We start from the raw sequence: 13,553 nt of genomic DNA, 5'->3' as shown, positions 1-13,553 counted from the left end.
TCGATCAGTCCAATTAACAGTACCCACTAACGAATTCAATTTTATCGAGTGACTATCTTTACAACTACATACTATGATATATCATTGATTGAGAATTAAAAAGAGCTGTCAGTTGAAGCCAAACAAACATGGGGGTGCCATTTGAAAAACAAAAGTTAGGGGTGGTTTCTCGGGGGTTGTTTGTCAGGGGGTGGATTTTGCTATGCTGCATGAAAGAGCGTATGGTCTCCTACGACAAGTATTTTTTTCAATTTTTTTTTTCCGCAGGTAACTGAGATATCTGCTGGCCTAAAAGCTCTGGGACACCCGGTATAATTTGTTTGAAAGTAAGTACAATGATGTTGCAGGTTTCAATGACAATATATCAGGATCTCGGAGGTAAAGCGTATTCAGTCCAAATCTAAATTTGTCGGTAAAGGTATTATTGAGTATTCATTGATTGTTGACCAAACCATGAATTGGCTGAATATTAGAGTTTTTGTAGCGAATTCCATGGTTATAACTGGTGCTTACTAAGTAAATATTTGGAACTCGCAACAAAAATTTCAGAAGATCTAAATTTAATATCACCAATGGAATTCGATATTATCGCAGATTCCATTGAGTGCATATTATAAACTCCGTGCAACAATTTTAAAATATCCTGATCTAGTGCAATACTACTATATACCTACCAATGGAATTCGCTATTAGTGAAACTCGATAATTCATTTAAGTTTTGATTTTTTTTTTAATTTATTTTTTTTTAATATGATTGACAAGAAACAAGTTCATTTCGGAAAATGTGACTAAAAACTCCTTATCTGCGAGCAGATCGTGCAACAGTGAAAAATCAAATGACCGAAAGAAAACTCGTGATACTTGAATTGTCCCCTCTTTATAATGGCTCCTCTAAACTACTCGCGAAGTTGAACGAATACAATAGTGTATAGAGGCACTTCGGTTTACCACGTCCAACTTTACTTCTACTTACTCCCGGACTTCGCCAAACTTTCCGAAGTACTTCGCCGAGGAACTTCGCGAGTAGTATAGAGGAGGCGTAAGATTCGATCGACAGAATATTCAGGAACTCGGAAACGTTCTACTCGAAAATAAACTAATGATGCGCATTCGCATTAACGACCACTCTCAATTTTTCGGTTGTGAATATTTTACCACAAATTATTTCTGTTGAGTTCCTGAATGTGTACAAAATTTTAAATGAAGGAATTCATTCGAATTGAATGAATATAACTCAGCATAGGAGCAATTCTTCAGCTCAGGAATACACCACCTTCAAATAACTCAGGCACGGCTTAGAAAGATTTTCATTTGTTGCGGTCTCGTTATTGCGCCTCCAACCTCTATGTTATAATAAATAAATGTTACATTCTATGTAGCATATATCACGGTGGATACAACATCGTGAAAAACATCCCGAATTTGTAGATAACCGAGTTTTTTTAGGCAGTACCGATAAGCCAGTCAAGACATTTTCATCGGCGTGAATTGCACCGATTTATGGCACATGAGGAACATACCGTTTCCACACCCCACCGGTGGCTACAAAAGGAGATGTCTTTCCGCTGTTTCTGAATTATTCTGTATTAAGTAGTGATACTGTTGCTAACGCCTTATTGATAATTCATATTCAGTAGTGAACCTACATACTGTATTATATTATTGTAGACATTTTCCTGAATAAACTCTTATTCTATTCTATTCTATTCTATATTGATTACCGAGCTCGATTTTCCTGATTATTATCGTAGCTTGCTCTCCTTTAAAGTACGTGTTGAGCTGGCCTTGTAGCCGGGATTTTCTGCTGTTAAGTTTGATTCTCACCACCCCGATATTTTCACCGCCATGATAGCGATGGAATCCACGGGTACGACCTGCGAAAAAAACCGTTCATTTAGTCCAGAGAAAAGATGGCACTCCGTACTTTTAACGGGGAACCTCAGTTTCAACCTCCTATCTATCCTATTCTGTTCTACCATTGCTGCGAGTACGATTTTTTGATTGGCGTGCAAACCTGTTGGGAGCGGAAACCAGAGTGGTGAACAATGTCTTGGTTCTGGCTGGCGAACCGTAACATCCAGGGCGTGTTTGAGATGGGATCGGATTCCGTGAATTCACCACCTTTATTACTATTTGAATATAATTACGAGATAACGAGATAAAAACTTTTTTTTGTCATTCTCTCTCATTCTGTATTGAATAGGTATAGAATAATTTTTGCTTGACTGATCGAATTGTTTAATAGTGCCTATTGTGTTCCTAATGAGGAAACAACACAAAAAATTTGTGAACTCGGATTTTGACTTTCAATAGTTATCGCTAACACCCCAGATAACAAAAAACCTCGTCTTCGACTCGAAGGACACGGGATAGATTTGCTATTTCTCCTTTGATGAAAAGCTGGCGCTGGAGACGTCCAAGGAAACGCCGCGCCGTTACAGCGTTGTCGGCAATCTACTAATTACGCCCGACTGTTTTCGTATCAACTGAATGTTCATAGAACAGAAATCGATCATCAATGATTCCAATTTTTTTTAATAGAATTGTGGGGAAATTGTAGGGAAAATATATGATTAGGGACTCTCGAGTCATGCGCTTGACGTGAGCTTTTGATACTGCTGCAGTTTCGGTTTTACAAGTGATGGTCCTTAAGAATATACATACAGTGAAACCTATTCTGGGTGGACACCGTTGGGACCGTGAAAAAGTGTCAACCTAACGGCGGTGAAGGGAAAGCCTAATCCGACGGGGTGATCACGATAAAAAAACCGGTGCAACATTTTCAAACCTTGGAAATGTTTAAGCAATTTCTATACATTTCCACACCTTTCCATATATCCGACGTTGAGAGATTGAGATCGGACTTAAAGGCAGTTGAGGATTGGTGTGCTGCCAATTGTCTGACTATCAACGTCGATAAATGTAAGTTCATGACAATATCCCGTCTGGAGCGCCCCATCATGGTCGATTATTGTATAGGTGGTAAGAATATAGATAGAGTGTTTGTTTTCAAGGATCTGGGTGTTTCATATGATAGCACATTGTCTTTTAGGGCACATATTCAGGCCATTTCTGCGTCATCTCTCAGGACTTTGGGATTCGTTATTAGAAATGCTAGGGACTTCAACGTCGAGACTCTGCAACATCTTTATATATCTTTAGTTAGACCTTTGTTGGAGTTCTCTTCTGTCGTGTGGTCTCCATACTTATCGATCGATGTTTCTTTGCTGGAGAGGGTTCAGAACAGGTTTCTCAGGTGTGCTGCTGTTAGAATGGGTACTTTCTCGATCTATATTTTCTCAGCTAGTCGAATGCGCGACCGTCTTGGACTGTCCTCTTTGAGAACGAGGAGGTTTCATGCGGATGAATAGAATAGAATAATTTATTAATCCTGTAAGACATTTCACATGTATAGGACAAGTCAATAAATCAACAATCACATTTTATCAGAAAAATATTCACAAACTGAGTAATAACATTTTTCCAAAAGTTTAGACTTAACTATTTTCTTAAATTCCTTGAAACTAAGCGATCGTATTTCTTTTGGAAGATGATTGAAAAGCTTTACACATTGATACAAAGGGGACATCTCAAACTTAGCAGTTCTGTGCTTTGGAATGGACATAATTGTTTCATTTCTGGTGTTATAATTATGATAAAGAGACACTTTTGCAAAATGGTCCTCATTTTCTTTAGCGTATAGGAGGCACCTTAATATGAATATTGATGCAACCGTTAGAATATTGTGATTCTTAAAATAAGGCCTGCATGAAGTTCTAGGTGAGATATTGAATATCATGCGCAGAATCCGTTTTTGAGTTATAAACACTCTACTTACATCGGTCGAGTTACCCCATAACATTATATTATAGGAGATGTAGCTGTACACAAGACTGTAGTACACATTCATTAGTGACTGAAGGGGAATCAGATTTCTAACTCGACTGATGGCATAGAAAGAGCAATTCAATTTTTTGCAGACATGATCTACATGAGAGCACCACCTCAGATTCTGGTCCAGGTAGATTCCCAGAAATCTGGTACTTTGCTTAGCTTCGATCACGTGACCCGAGAACCGTAATGTCAACCTATTGAGGTCTCCATTCCTATTTTGGAAATGAATGCATTCTGTTTTGCCAACATTGATCATCAAATTATTTTTACGTCACCAGTCTACAAAACATTGTACCAATAGTTGACATAGAGTCTGCAATTCTTCGAATGTTTTGGCAGTTATCGCGACTGAAGTGTCATCAGCAAACAAGACCAGTCTTATCACATTCAAAAGAAGGTTGAAATCTGTGAAACCCGATAGCAAAAATAGCGCGTTCTTCAAATTAGCCGGCAAGTCATTGACAAACAACAAAAACAGAAGCGGTCCCAGCACGGATCCCTGAGGTACGCCCAAGTTAATATTTTCTTCTTGCGAGAAAGAGTTGCCGACTTTGACAAGGATTTTTCTATTTTCTAAATAGCTTCGAATCCATGCTAGAAATATACCTCTGAACCCAATGTTGTAACATTTATCAATTAGAAACTCGAAGGGGAGGCTGTCGAAAGCTCGCGACAAATCGAAAAATAGTCCCGCGACAAAGAGGTCTTTATCGAGGCAATCATGCACAAACCCAACGAAAGATAAAGCTGCAGTGTGAGTTGAGCGACCTGCCCTGAAACCGTGCTGGGCACCGTCCAATATATGAAACTTGTCCAAATAGTTCATCATACGGTTGAGAACAATTTTCTCGAACACCTTGGAGAAGACACTGAGAACAGATATTGGTCGGTAATTAGCAATATCATGAATATCATTTTTTTTATAGATGGGAGAAACTATGGCCTTCTTCAAAAGATTAGGGAATACGCCTGAACTCACTGATATATTGATGATATGGGCAAAATGAGGTGCGATTTCTGCTCCTATCTTTTTCAATAGACGAGCAGAAATATTATCAATTCCCGAAGACTTGTTATTATTCAACGAATTTACTACATTGATCACTTCGTGGTCCAAAACTGGCAGAAAGAAGAAATTAGAATTTAAATTTGAGGAGGTAGTACAAACGCTAGATAAGCAAGAACCATAATGTTCGCTCAAGGCTTTTTCAGTTACTGAGGAAAAGTATCCAGCAAATATAGCTGCGAGATCTTTTGGGTCTACATAAGATGCTCCATCAACAATCAACTCGACAGGCTTGCAGCCTCGGCTCGTTCGGCCAGTTTGGGCATTCACAATACTCCACACTGTTTTATTTCTATTGTCAGATGCTTCAATCAAATTATTATAATACCTAGATTTTGTTTCCTTAATTAATGAGTAGTATGAGGATTTAGCTTTCTTATAATTATTGTAAGTGGATTGGCATTTCATGTTATTATACAACCAATAAAGATTATTCAAGTTGCACTTCGCCGAACGAATCTCGGGAGTGATCCATAGTTTCTCATATTTAGCATGATTAGAACCTAAAATAATTGATGGGCAAAATTTCAGAAAACCTCCTTCAATAAGAGATATGAATGCTCCAAAGCATTCATCAACATCACAAGAACAATAAACACATTGAAAATCACAATTTTTGATGTAATGACAAAAATTGTCAAGATTCTGCGGGCTCAGATCCCGGACCAAATTATGTGAATTAGTATGTTCCGGAATGAAACTCAACGGAAACGTAACAGAAAGAGCTCTGTGGTCACCAATATGAGCCTCGTAGACCTCAACATTTGATTCGGGAAAATTCCCACCGGTCAAGACGTAATCAAGCTTGGAGGTGGATGTGTGGCCATTGACATCCGTGAAAACCCTTGTGGGAGCAGTTGATGAGATATGTAAATCGTAGCATTCAAGTAGGTCTAAGAATACAGTTCAATTAGGACATTCATCTTTTAAATAATTCACATTCATATCTCCGCAAACAAGCATTATGCCACCTGATTTGGAAACATGATCAAGTGTGTACGATAAATGTTCAACAAACGAAGTAAAATTACCTGAGGAAGATCGATAAATACTAAGAATAATATATTTGGATTTCATAACCTCAATTATAGTTCCACACACTTCAAACACCATTTCCTCAGAGTATCTCGACACGGACAGTTTCTTCGTGGGTAATTCCTCTCTCACATAGATTGTGCATCCTCCATGATTCCTGCTGGGACGACAATATGAATCAGCTTGAACATAACCAGGAATAACCATTGTTCTAATATTTTCAGGACTACACCAGTGCTCCGCAATGCTGATAATGTCCGGTTTTTTTTCATTGACGTGGACCTCGAGAATATCCAGTTTATTAGACAGGCCTTGGACATTCATTTGGGTTATCGTGAATTCTTCTCTAATGTGCGAGGAGACAGCAAGTTTCCCTGAACCATTCGGTCCGGAGGACGATTGGCCTTTCTCGGTTGAAAAAAACGATTTATAATAGCCTTGTTGGGCCAATTCGACCCATTGAGTGCTTTCTCGTACTCTGAACTTGGAATGAGAACCTTGAATGAGGAATAGCTTTCGGGAAACCTGAACTGAAGTTTCTCACATTTCACTTCGGAGAAATTACTTTTTAAAAACTGTTGAAGATTTTCAGCTGTAGTCTCGGGTTTCAGATTGGAAACATGGAAAGCTTTGAACTTTTCTATCCCCTCAACAGAAGTATCCCCTGAGCCACTTCCGACCACGAGAGAACGATTACGTTTAGTTGACTTCCTACGTGAAACAATGTTCCAGTCATCTCCCTTACTTTGTGTTGTTTGTGATCTCTGATTCGATTGATCGTAATTTTTAACAGTCTCAGAATGAGTAGCTTCACCAGTAGGTCGTAGTTTCTTAACAGATGAATCAGTTCGGGAATTACCGCTAGCATTCGAATTTGCGATTTTGGTGGTAGACAGATTCGTGTTATATTGACAGAGTTCTACTTCATCTCCCGTACTCACCGGTAGAATATGTGCAGGTGATTCATCATCTCCATTGATAACAGTTGGAATTATGTTGATTTGTTTTTTAAGGTTTTCGATTTCATTATTCTTATCGATTATTTCCGTTTCAAGGGAAGATATTTTATATTTGAGGAGAGAATTGTTCTCAACCAATAAAGAGTTCTTGGCTTCTAATTCAAAAATTATTTTGAGTAGAAGGTCCTGATGTGTTGACTCAACTGTAATACACTTTCCAGTAGTATCCGAAATTGGGGATGTTTCACACGTATTAGATTCACTTTGACTAGCGATAATTTCGTCACAACATTTTTTGTATCTATTAGCACAACTAGGGTGATAAACTTTGGTACAAATTTTGCACTTAACAATATTTTTAATAACAGTTCGCTTACAGATACCACATTCAGGTATCGATATTTGCAGAGACTCGTTAATTCCAACTTTCTTACTCGACGACATGAAGTCAAATGATGTGATATTAATTGCTAAGCTCTTTCAGGGTCTTTTGTACTCCCCTGACTTGTTATCGCAATTCAGTCTGTATGTTCCTCCTAGACCCATCCGAAGGTTTGATTTGTTTCGACTCGCACAGTCGAGGACTAATTATTGTTTAAATTCTCCGGTTTCGAGGATGATGAGAAACGCTAATGTCGTGGACTCTTTAGGAGTTGATATATTTCATGATTCCATTTCGAAGTTGAGAAGAGATTTGAAGTATCTGATGAGACTGCGATATTTTGGATACATTTGAGTTATTGCTCTATTGTCTTCTTTCTGTTTCGATGTATATATTTATATGTATGTATACTTGAATTTACTCTACGTCTACTCTCTTTTGTGTTTTGATGGATTGATTTTATTTTTTTTTCTCAACCAAAAGGTCATGTACCGTTAATAAATAAATAAATATTTCCGTATTCCAAAAATTTCTACAGATTTCATAGCACTTCTACACGTTTCATACCATTTCCACACATTTCATAGCATTTCCTCACATCTCATAGCATTTCCTCACATCAACACTCATATCTTGAAACTTTTTTAGTTAGAACATTAATCGCGGAATTTGTAGTATTTGGGTATCCTACGATGAAATATTCGGATAATAAAAACCAGGATAGTGAATAAATACAATAATAACGATAAGGAGTATTATCATGCTAAAATATCAACAATGTTACAAAAATAAATTGAAACAAATATTTTTTCACGCTTTAAAAAAACTCATAACTATTAATTGAGAAAATCATTAGCTCTTGGTAGTGGAATTGGATAGAAGTTTCAATTTTAAAGTATATGCAGAATACATTATAGGGAATATGGCACAGAAAATAAAGTTCATAAGTAGAATCAATAATAAAATCTAATATTTAGATTAATTGTATTGCCCACTTGGATTTTTGTACCTCATATTACTCAATATCAAATCAAATAGTGTAGATAAGAATATGGATAAATTGTCTTGGGAGTGGAATAAGTTTAAATGAGAGACGTTAAGTCATTCCTTTAAGCGACGTTTCGCAACTTTATTGTTGTTTCCTCAAAGCTCTAGAAAGAAACACATAGATAAATACCTACAATAACAATGGAGAATGTAACATTATAATACCTCGGAAGTGGAAAAACGTCCATCAATCCTTCATTCAAGCTTTTTGAAATTTGAAATTTCATTTGATAAATAATCGCATAAGTCAACGTATTGCTATGTCATATGGTAGTAAAATAAACAAATATTCGCGTGCTACGTATGAAATAGCTATTTATGTAACAAGTACATAAATAAGGTCTTTATGGACGAGTTCAAAAGTTTATGGCAGAGCGAGCAAAGCGAGCGAGGCCAATAACTTGGGCAAGTCCATAAAGCCTAATTATGTACGAGTTGCATACAAAGCTTTATGTTCGACTGCAATGCAGAAATTTTATTTTCTGAAATGGCTTATTACTGAAAAACATTGTGTGCTTTTGATTTTCTTACCTTAGTAACCAGCGACCTTAGCAACCTTAGTGAACACAGTTGTCAACCCCTTCCAACTTATATAGGCAGAAATGCAACCGCTTTAGTTCGCCCTTCAGCCGGTGCGATTACTTTGGGGCGCTAGAGTCGAGTCGTGTTACTATAGAAATCAAAAATAATATCTTTGATAGAAATCCTACATAGATTTTCAATCTATGAAATACTGTTCTGATGACAGATTTATTTTGGCGAAGTTTTTCCAAGAAATGTTCTTATTTTTTCAATAATTTGTTTGACTAGTGGGAATCATATACGTTCTTCTAGTTCCGTTTCTTGCTTTACTGGTAAGTGATTGGTTTTTTGATAATTATGTTTGTGTAATCATGAAGCTTGGAATTTGTCTGCTCACCGATGGCTTGAGAAAGTATAAGTTCTTCAAAGAAAAATTGTATTTTAACACGTTTAAAGTTGACTTGGTTTAAGGCCAGCTGTTCGATGAGACCGCTGTCGCCAAAATCACTCCAACTCAATCGTGGCTATTCTTTAGATCTCATAACAGGCCACTTGGCCACAAGGAGTGCTTTTTGGGTTGTCGAAAAAGGTGGAAAATATGATTCTATATCATATTGGTTCAAAAAATAATACCATTGAGTTTGAATACGACCGAGTTGAATACCCAAAGTTCATACAAAACCAAGCGTTATTCTTATGAAAATCCTACTAATTTGAGATGAAGTACAATTTTGCAACTGAGAACCTACTTATTTATGGATGTATTTTCAGTATTTGAAAACTCAACATTCCTTCAACAATTTTTTCTCAAAAATGGATTACCAGAAGAAACAGAGAGTTTACCGAAGAGAAGACTTCGAATATCCAGTCAACAGAAGCAATTACAAGATTACCTATAATTCATTGCTGGTTTACTGTAATAGTTATGTCGTTATATTCTTAACCAATATCATTTTCTGCAGAACAACTTCTTAGAGATATGGTTTGAGGGTTAATAAAAATTCCGCTCCTTCCTAAACTGCTCTTATTTTATTTTGCAATAATTTGTACTTGAATACTTTTACAACACCCCCTGCAATGCAGTCGTTTTATTAGGTGGTACCTTTTTAGTTCCATGGTGGGTAATTTCAGTCTTCAATTTCAATTGTTTCTGTACCTACAATTCAATAGTTGGAAAAAATCACGATTCATTTTTCAATAAACAAATTTGTCATCGATTTATCTGTACCTAATGTAGTATCTTTAGTTTTGTTGCAAATGAATTTGTGAATTACAAGTAAGACGACGCAAAGTCTACTGGGGTTCAAAATTTCAAATCGAATGAATAGGTTTTGGCCCGCCACCTACGACCGATGCCGCAGAGCATTAGTTCCGATTTCCGTCGGTGCGATTTTGGAGCAGCGCTCTTGTAGTGCCTAGAAATCATAGATTACAAACAGTGTCAATAAATTTAGTACGGGAGTCGGACTTCTTTTCTTTTGGTATTTCTATGCAGTTGTTCACTCTCTTAATTTTATGACAAACGTCATAATAATCCAAAAAGTGGATAGTGCTGGAGAAGAAAGCGTAGAAAATTTAGCCGTAAGCGTCAAAGAATCTCTCTTACCCACTAAATCTAAAAGTGCTTATGAAAATATGTATGCGGTGTGATGGGCTTTTTCTCTCACCCTGGACGCTCCTTACCTTTGCTCGGGCGCCAGTGGGGCAATCAGTGGAACCCCACGTCTCTCACAGAATCTCCAAAAATTAGAGAGCCCGGGTAGACTTGAATGATCAGTGGAGAAGGGTAGCAGTGAAAACTAGGGTGGTAGCGTCTTCTTTGTCTCTGCTTTCTGACGGTTTTTAATCGTTCAAAAAGAGTACCTACCTCTTCTGACGAAAATCTAGTTCTAACTGATTTAGGGAACTGTCTCTCACTGGCAAAAATAAGTGGCAACAAAATAAATGTTTAGTCCTTTATTCCTACTGGATTAAATTATATACAGAAATGTACAAGTCTCAACAAATATTGATGTCAACCGGCGTCCTGGTCAGTGTGGGGGCGGCTGATGAAACACGGTCTCTCCAGGAAAATACGGTTGAAATAGACGGTAAACACGGTTAAATTTTGTACGGTCACTCCAGAGGAGTACGGTAAAATAAACGGTAATTACGGTCTGATCCTGGCAAGTCACTCCTTCTGTCGGCGGAAATCGGTACCGTGGCTGGTCTCAGTCCAATTGCAGTGCTCTCTCTCTCTCTCTCTCTCTCTCTCTCTCTCTCTCTCTCTCTCTCTCTCTGTGGTCCTCAAAATGGCTGCCAGTCAGACAGCAGGTCGGAAGGAACTGTAACTTGATCGGTCGGAAGTCGGCAATATATTAACAAAATAAGCACCAAAAATACGGTAGGAACTCCAAGTCCTACGGGGACCCAACGGCGGTCGAATAACGGACGCGGAAGCCGGCACTATACACAGTCTACGATCACTTGATCAAGTTTAAACGGTAGGTAAGTATTCTCAGCCAGTCCAACGGACTAAAGAAAGCGGAAAATAGCCCTCAGGTATGCACTACGAAAGGAACAATAATGCTACAAGTGACTTGCCTTAAACTTTCAAACTTCTTGACGTAATTTCCAACTCACAGCAATAACACCTTACGCACTTTTCTCGGCAGCTCGATCTCCACTGACCTCGCTCTTGACCTTCCGCGCAGGGCTCGAAGAAGTACCACTCCTCGGGAAAACTGCCCCACTATCGGTAACTCATTTCCCCATTGGCTGCACTCAAACTGCTCGGTCAATCAGCCGGCTCGGAAAGAAACAGAAACAACTGAAGAGAAGGAAAAACTGAACAAGTTGAAAGACAGCTCTCGACTCAGAAAATGTACGGTTGAACGGAAATAATTATAAAATATATAAATTCTGAAAACAAAAGACATATACGGTTTCCGCTACAAATATGGGACTGGTCGGTGGAAAACAATGACATACATAATATCAATCGGTAAAGACCCCCTATGATAACATAACGGTTTTCTTCGGAGATATTTCGGTTGATAGGTCTTATTATACAAGTATAGGTGAAGAAATTTCCTTTTCGTGGCGGGGTAAAATCTGCCTCGTCACAGCGGCCTATAACGAGTGGTGTAAAACGAAGAAAATTGTAAAATCGACAGAGGAGAGTAATCTGGCTTACTTCAATAGTGAACTCTTTTGTTGAAGGATCTTTAATTGATTCGATGTTGAGCTTTTCTTTGTCGGCATATATTATAATATCCTAAATTTATTTTCCCGACACAGAATTTAAATGTTTGTGATTCTATTTTGATTTTAATTGTATCATTTGTTTCTGTGTGTATGTTTGCTTTTGGGGGTGGGAGCGTCGCGTCATTCGAGTTTATTCGACAATTATCAAAAACTAGTTTTCATACGTCTGTACGCCAGTGTAGCACGCAAATATTTGTTTATTTTACTATCATATGACATAGCAATACGTTGACCTGTGCGATTATTTATCAAATGAAATTTCAAATTTCACAAAGTTTGAACGAAGGATTGACGGACGTTTTTCCACTTCCGAGGTATTATAATGTTACATTCTCCATTGTTATTGTAGGTATTTATCTATGTGTTTCTTTTTAGAGCTTTGAAGAAGCAACAATAAAGTTGCGAAACGTCGCTTAAAGGAATGACGGCTCTCATTTAAAATTATTCCACTCCCAAGACAATTTATCCATATTATAGAAGATAAGGAATACGATAGTGTTAGATTTAGTGTAGATAAGATTCAGAAAGTGCTTGATAGAGGAATAAGAATAGAATTGAACTGTAATAGTAGTACACCTGTTAGGTTAGATTAGGTGACAGCCTTAAATTTGATCACCGTGAGGCAGAGAATAGCATGCAAAACATTAGAACTCGTTTACAAGGTTGAGCATAAATTGCTTCCCTATTATCTGTCTGAAAGTTTTCAGTATGTGTCTGAAACACACGAGTACAAAACGATAAACAGAAACAACTTTTATGTTGATACATTCCGTACGAGCTCTGCATCAGGATCCACTCTGATCAGAGGTATGACTACATATAATAGTTTACCTTGCTGAAAAAAATTAAAAAATTCAGTAGTTATAACATTCTCAGGAAACTTTAGAGTCAATATATGAAGGAGCACTGGTAATTGATTATTTATATTTTTATCATTATAACTGTTTTAACTAGTTATTGACCTCATAAAGAGTATTATTATATTATTAAAATCATTAGCACTCAAATTTGAAATATTGAGAAAATGTAGAAAAAAATTACTATTTTAATTACACATATACAGAAATAAGTTAATTTAAGTTGTACAAGTACCACTTGTAGCCGTGGAAAATAGCATAATACATATTTAGTATGATACAGCAATTTTTCTTCACTAACTAATTTTCATACTAGTAATTAAGGTTGAAAATGGGAGCATTATATTTGATGAACAGTAATATTGCAGCCTTTTCTGATTCCAGGCGGTTACGCAAGGGTTCGTAAATTAAACCCGCGCTACTGAATAGTTGTTCACTAGGAACAGAGCCTGGTGGACTGGATAAAAATTTTCGGGCTATCGGTGATAACATCTTGAATTCCTCCCGATTAACACTCCACTACTTAAGAGGATTTTCATCCACTT

At 37.3% G+C, this 13,553-nt stretch overlaps 1 long non-coding RNA gene across 1 annotated transcript; it reads left to right on the top strand.

The window, feature by feature from the left end:
* Positions 1-12,034: 12,034 nt before the first annotated feature.
* On the top strand, positions 12,035-12,573 carry LOC123317577. Its single transcript, XR_006538185.1, has 2 exons — positions 12,035-12,465; positions 12,527-12,573. It is a non-coding gene; the product is annotated as an uncharacterized LOC123317577 (long non-coding RNA).
* The last annotated feature ends 980 nt before the right edge of the window (positions 12,574-13,553 follow it).

The sequence above is a fragment of the Coccinella septempunctata genome, chromosome 7 (assembly GCF_907165205.1).
Source record: "Coccinella septempunctata chromosome 7, icCocSept1.1, whole genome shotgun sequence".
NCBI lineage: Eukaryota > Metazoa > Arthropoda > Insecta > Coleoptera > Coccinellidae > Coccinella > Coccinella septempunctata.
The sequence above is the reverse complement of the archived record's forward strand: the minus strand, read 5'-3'. Positions and strand labels throughout refer to the sequence as shown.